This window comes from Adiantum capillus-veneris, chromosome 22 (genome assembly GCF_014529385.1).
Source record: "Adiantum capillus-veneris isolate H3 chromosome 22, ASM1452938v2, whole genome shotgun sequence".
NCBI classification, from domain to species: Eukaryota; Viridiplantae; Streptophyta; class Polypodiopsida; order Polypodiales; family Pteridaceae; genus Adiantum; species Adiantum capillus-veneris.
The window spans coordinates 98,265,190-98,272,117 of record NC_140952.1 but is presented as its reverse complement, the minus strand read 5'-3'; the positions used below and the strand labels follow the sequence as shown (position 1 = coordinate 98,272,117).

Genomic DNA, 6,928 nt, shown 5'->3' with positions numbered 1-6,928 from the left:
TTGTAGTAACCCCTAAAAAGAACAGAAAATGGAGGGTCTGTGTTGACTACAAACCGCTCAATGCTGCAACAAAGAGGGATCATTTTCCTCTTCCTTTCCAAGATGAAATCTTAAACGAAGTAGCTGGCTATGAATGTTACACAGTGTGTGATGGGTATTTAGGGTATTTTCAAATCAGAATAGCAGAAGAAGATCAGTTAAAAACCACTTTCATCACACCTTGGGGTTGCTTTGCCTATAGAGTGATGCCATTTGGGCTCACAAATGCTCCTAGTATCTTTATAAGGTTTACAACTCTTGTCTCTCATCCCTTCTTTGGAAAGTCAATTAGGGTTTTTATGGATGACTTCTGTATCTATAGTAGCCAAATGCTTCATTGCCAAAAAGTTGAGGAGGGGCTTAGGAGGCTTCATCAATTTGGGGGACAGCTTAATCCTGAGAAGTGTCACATTGCAGAGTCACAAGTGGTGTTGCTAGGTCATGTGGTTTCTTTGCAAGGAATTCAAGTGGATCCATCAAAAGTAAATGCTCTCTTGTCACTACAACCACCAACGACAACCAAGGAGCTCATGACTTCCAACCACAAAGTAAGGTACATGTCTCGTTTCATTCACCTTCTAACAGAAGCTATTGCACCTTTGCACAAGCTAGCAAACAAACCCACATTTGAATGGCGAGAGGAACACGAATTGTGCTTTACTGAAGTAAAGGGTATTCTCAATTCTCTTCCAACAATAATGCCACCAAATCCAAAGTATACATATTACATCACGCCAAGTGTAGGAATGGAGGCCATCGGCGTAGTTCTCATGCAAAAAGGCCCAAAAACATGCTACATGAGGCCAATATACTTTGCAAGCAAAGTCATGACCGCTACAGAGAAGGGCTACACCAATATGGAGAAGGTGGTATTCACAATTATGTTTGCGGTAAGAAAGTTCCGATCATATCTCTTACCTGCACCATTTGTCATTCTCACCATGGAAAACAATTTACCATATGTTGTGCAACACATGAGCCTCTCATCTAGGATAGCCAAATGGGTTCTAGAACTTCAAGAGTTCGAATACACTTTTCTTGTGGAAGATAGCACAAGGGCAGGTCTTGCAGACATTCTCACATACAAAGTGAGAGAAAGGAAAGAGTCACCAAAGGCAGGAGACAAAGCTACACCACAAAATAATGAGGAGGAGATGGACAACGCACACATTTTGTGCTTTGATGGAGCTTACCGATGACAACACGATCAGGCAGCAGGGGGGGTTCTTATTCTAAGTCCACAAAGGGAAGTTCTTGTTAAGAAAGGTATCACCTTGGAAAATGTTCATTCTAATAATGAGGTTGAGTATGTCACCTTAAAGTTGGGGCTTGAAGAATGCAGAAAACTTGGCATTGAAAGACTTATAATAAGAGGTGATTCCTTACTAGTTATTAGGCAAATCCAAGGGATATGGAAGTGCAAGAACCCTACTCTAGTGGAGTGGCTTAGACAGGTGAAGGCTTTGATAAAGAACTTTGAAGCTACACAGGTACAGCATGTTGTGAGAACCCTCAACAAGGAAGCAGATTCCCTCGCCAATGAGAAACTTCAGATCATGGTGGGAGGTGTGAAGCTCTACGAACCAAAGTACCAAGGCCAAGAGGAATTGAAGGACATCATATTTTTCCTTCAAACTGGTGAGTGCCCTAAACACTTGGATAAAGTGCAAAGGCATAGGTTGGTAAAAAAGGCAACTCCTTACCAACTCATAGGAGATGATTTGTATCATAAAGGGAAAGATTTGGTGCTAAGAAGGGTGCCCTCTGTTCAAGAAATAGAGAGAATCCTCTTTTCATGCCATGATGATGTTTGTGGGGGTCATTTTTCTCATGATATTACAAACAGGAAGATTTTGCAAGGAGGGTTTGTTTGGCCAAGTCTACATCGTGATGTCCAGCATTGGTGTAAGTCATGCAAAGGTTGTCAGATTGCTGGAGATCGACTCACTTACGAGCCTCGAGTTCCAATAATTTCGTATGGTCCTTTTGAGAAGTGGGGTGTGGATGCAATAGGCCCCTTACCTCGCACATCTACCGTGAAGGTCTTCATCATTGTGGGAGTAGATTACATGACACGATGGGCGGAGGCAGCAAGTACAACACGAGTTACAGCGGAGGAGGTATCAAAATTTATCTTTGATCACATATGCAGTAGATTCGGCACACCATTAGAGATTTTGTCAGATCGTGGTCCAAGGTTTAGAGCAGAGCTCCTAGATAATCTTTTGGCAAAGTTAAAAGTCAAACATTTGCATTCTACACCTTACTACCCTCAGTGCAATGGGTTGGTTGAAAAGGTGAATGGATGATATGTAAGATCATTTCTAAGCAGGTTGCAGATCGACCAAACGACTGGGATCGTCATTTGACCGCATCTCTATGGGCATACAGAACATCTTTCAAGGTATCCATTCAATTCACTCCTTTTCATTTGGTATATGGACAGGAGGCACTCCTTCCTATTGAGGTGGAGCTTGCAAGCCTACGCATTCTCTCACGGGGAGCAAAGAAGCTTTGCAGGAAAGAATTTTAGATCTTCAACGACTTGAGCTTGATAGAGAAGAGTCCATCGACTATTACATTGCCCAAGCCACGGATCAAAGGGACAAAATCAACAAAAGTCTCAAGCAGAAGGGCTTGACGGAAGGTATGCTAGTTCTTCGTTACGATAATCTCCTTGATGTACGCCATGACAAGAAGTTTTTACAAAGGTGGGAGGGACCCTTTTTGATAATGAAAAGGTATGGAAATGGTAGCTATAAACTAGCAGATTTGTCTTGGAAAGTCCACAAGACCCGAGTAAATGGATAGAGATTGAAGTCTTATTTACAAAGAATTAATCCACTTGCAGGGAGCCTTCATTTTAAGTGTGAAATTGCTCCATCCAATTTAGCAGATGCTCCTTCAACTCCTCAAGGATCGTTGAGTGCGGGGACTTCAAGGTTGCAAGGTCTACCTTGGGATCTTTGTAACGAAGTACATGTTTGAGGGAGTAAAAGAGTGCATATCACTCCTCTTTTTTTTGGGAAAAGAAGAAAAAAAAAGACAAAAAAAAGAAAAAAGAAAAAGAAAAAAAAAAGAAAAAGGAAAAAACTCTTTTGTTTCATCTAGGAGCATGAATGATCCTAGATGAAGGGGGAGGGCTAATATGAGTAGCGTTAAATGGTAACCTTGCATTTGCACTACATTTCTACTCAAATGTATATATTTTTTATCAAATTTTCAACCTAGTGTTCATTCTCTCTTTCCGTAATAGCCTTTTTCCATACAAACACCTTACCCTTTTTAGATCTTTATGCATTTACTTCATATTTCTCTCTTCATGCTAAATGTAAATAGTAAACTTAATTCTACTCTCCTAAATTTTTACTGCATATTCTTTTAACTAATTACCTTTACTAATTTAAATAGCCATCTACATCCCATAATTTGTAAATAAATAATTTATGGGCACTTATCTTACCTATCTTCTCTCAAGGGTAGGGTTAACCTTGTAGGCCTTCCCCTCCCCACCACTATGTGACCCAACTCTTGGATCATTTACTTGTGTTGGTCAACAAATATTAAATATAATGTATATCCCCAATAAATCAAACTTTATTGGAGCCTACCTCATTTGTTTAAGGTGGATTCTCTTTTGAAAAAGCATGCTACACCTTGGATGTATGCTAAAGGGTCCCCTACAAGGAGACTTGGTGCAAAAGGTGTTTTGGATGCATCTTGAACACCTTAGCTCGTGTAAATACTTGAGGAACACTCCAAAATCAGCTTAAACACTTTGAGAAGGTCAACTTTGCCTTTTACAGCACCTAATTCTGAGTTACAGGCTGAAAGTTATGGTGAAAACAAGGTGCTGCGGACACTATTGCATGTCAAAGTTACAATCAGGTAAACCACAAAGGTGAAAAGTTTTCTTGACTTCTTCAACATTCTAAAATTCCAATGGGGAGTAAAAAACCACTTGCATGTGGAGGGGTTGGCTCAAGGTGCTTCAAGAAACACAACAAACAGGATGGGGACACTCTGCAGGAGCCACTGGAGGGACATCATGGTGGGGCCCACATACATTATCAACCCTTATGGAGCCTCCACGACTTATAAAGCTATTTTTAATGAGAAAATAATTCCCTTATTTGCATAATTAAAGGAATGGTCAAAAGAGAACCTAACTATGGTTAAACACCTACCCTAGTCAAGTTTAACCTAACCCAGGGTCTTGTACAGCTATGAAAAAGCCCTTTGGCAAACACAAAAACACACACACCTACTCCATTGCTGCAAACAAGCTCCTCTAAGGTTAGGGAAGCCCTAATCTCTCTCTCCTCTCGTCTCCCTATCCATTTCCTAAGCTCGCTATCATAAGCGTTGCCATAGAGAGAGCATCAATATGCTATTGCTACCATTCTCTTGCAAACATTTCTCTTACCATACTCATCCCTAAATAAGGATTGTAGCTTCTATATGAGAGCAAGGATATCAAGTTCAATGATCTATCTCATGGTTTGATCAACAAATTGCTGCAATTGGGGTGTCGTCGTCTCACTATTGCTCTAAACGATTGTAAAACTGGTAAGCATATCTTGGCAACTTCTCATATTTTGTGCTCATTGGGTTGCTTGTTTTTTTGAGAAATTTTTTGTGCACCATGGTGTCTATTTGCTTGGATTCTCTCCTTATGTTGTGTGTAAGTAAGTCTTGGGGCTGCATAGATGGAGAAGAGCTCTCTATGCATGCCGCCTTATGTGTGTAAGTAGTCTTTTCTTTTGGGAAAGGAAAGGAGTTGTCAAGTATTTGTGCATTATGGTGTTTTGAGCTTTGCTAAGAGGTTGTGTGTTTGCTTTTCTTAGAAGTATATGAGCACTAATATGGTGAAGGTCACTCTTTGCATGTGAGTTTGTGCAGTGTTCAAAGGGATTGCTTAAGGAGTGTGTGTTGAATGGTTGAAGGGCATTTTGTGTTGAAGCACATAAGGAAGGTGTGACTGTAAGTGTGTGTGTGTGTGTGTGTGTGTGTGTGTGTGTGTGTGTGTTGCATATGGTTTTGTTTTGGTTTCCTTCTTTCTCCATAAAAGATAATGGTGCCCCCAAGAAATATGCATGTGTAGGGCCTCACGGAGTGGTTTGTCTGGTGGGAGCCTTGAGTTGAGCCCCATCTCAAAAATCCGCTCTCACCGCGTTGGCAGGCCACTCAGTGCTTGGAGGGGATCCCTACCATTTTGCATGCATGCATGAGGGGGTGGCATGGGGGGATGTCAAAGCTGCACTCGCTTATGTGCAAGGTATAGCCCACGGGACATGCAAGCGGTTGAGGACCAGCAGGTGTTCGTGAGGGGTGTTTGTGTTCGAGCCGAGGTTGGCAAGTGCTGCATTTTGACATGCTGAACAAAGAGGGGGAAGGCACACTTGTTTGTGATAGCTGCCCAGTATGCATATGCTACTGCTTGTGGATCAATGAATGCATATCCTCTTTCTGTTTTGCCAGACACAATGCAATCGGTTTCTCCACACACACACACAAATGTGATAGGTCGTCCGCCACGCATACACACTCAACCATTTGAATGCATTGTTGTGCTAATGGTTATATGCTTGGAAGTAAGCACCCCTAAAAATGGGGCAATCACTTAGAAAAAATCCAGGCAAGAGTACTCGTGTGGGAGCTACTTCCTCTCGCATGACACGGGCCAACTCCATGCTTCTCAGAGATTTAGCTGAGAGGAGGGGTAATCTAGGGGATGCAAAGAGTCAGGTACCTGAGCATGTGGATGGGGTCAATGAGGCTCATGAAGAGTTGTTGCCTTCTCAAGAGGAGAGCTTCAACATCCCCCCCATGTCTCCTAGTCAAAAATTGCCAGCATCTCAGGTGAGAAGAAGCCCGCGATTGGTCATGCATAATCCGTCCACACCTCCTAGCCTCAACAACCGCCCACGAAAGAAGATGGCTAGTTCAAGTGTTGATAATGCCTCGTACAACGAAGAGCTAAGTGATGATCCTAATGGCATAGAAGAGAAAGCACAAGCAAAGAAGGAAGAGGCAACAAACATTGATCCTTGCAAATTCTATGTAGAGATTGAGCTCCCCCGTGGAAGACTAGCACGCCAATGTCGCGCAAGTGAGGATTGCCCCTCGCGTTTGGCCTTCATATTCAAGAGATTGAGGATGATGACACGCCTCAAGGAGTCTCATGGTATTGACATAGAGATTCCAAAGCGTCTTGGAGGTCGGCCCTTGCACAAAGAGGCAGAGAGAAGAGCTAATGTGCTGTCTAATCCTGAGGTTAAGGCTTGGAAGAAAGTAGCCATGAAAAGGTTCGCCGATAAAGATTGGAGGTTCAAGCAAAGCTGCAAGCGATAACAACTCCTCATGCTCATTCGAGCATTACAAGTATGGAAGGCGCTTGGTGGACAATACAAGGAGATGGATCAAGCTTCCTTTGTTGAAGAGTTTATCAGTGGGAGGATGAAGCAATACATGGCGGACAAGGCTCGCCGACTTGGACAAATTCAAAAGAGAATTGAAGAAGGTTATTATGCACATGTGAGTGTCCTACTTTGTTGCTTCTTTGCCTCATCACACTAAGCATGCATGTGTAATCACTTTTTCCCTTAATGTTATGATGTAAATAGAAGAGAGTTCACAGTGTCCCTCCATGGCTTGAGGCTGCCTTGGATGACATTGATACTAAGGATCCCTTCCAGTTTGCTCCAAAGGGTGAGGAGGATCATGATAAAAGTGTAGAGAAGACTTTCAAAGCTATTGATGCAAGAGGAGATCTTTCCGAGTCTTTAAGCAACCTCAATCTTGATGAGGTTTGTGGGAGGTGCTTCTACATTTATGTCTCCTGTGAGAGGAGGGTTTATGACTTGCTTGTTCACAAGGATGTCTTGTT

General features: G+C 42.3%; 1 pseudogene; it reads left to right on the top strand.

Annotated features, from left to right (window-relative positions):
• Nucleotides 1-5,615: 5,615 nt before the first annotated feature.
• LOC147429878 (uncharacterized) lies at nt 5,616-6,479 on the top strand (annotated as a pseudogene).
• The last annotated feature ends 449 nt before the right edge of the window (nt 6,480-6,928 follow it).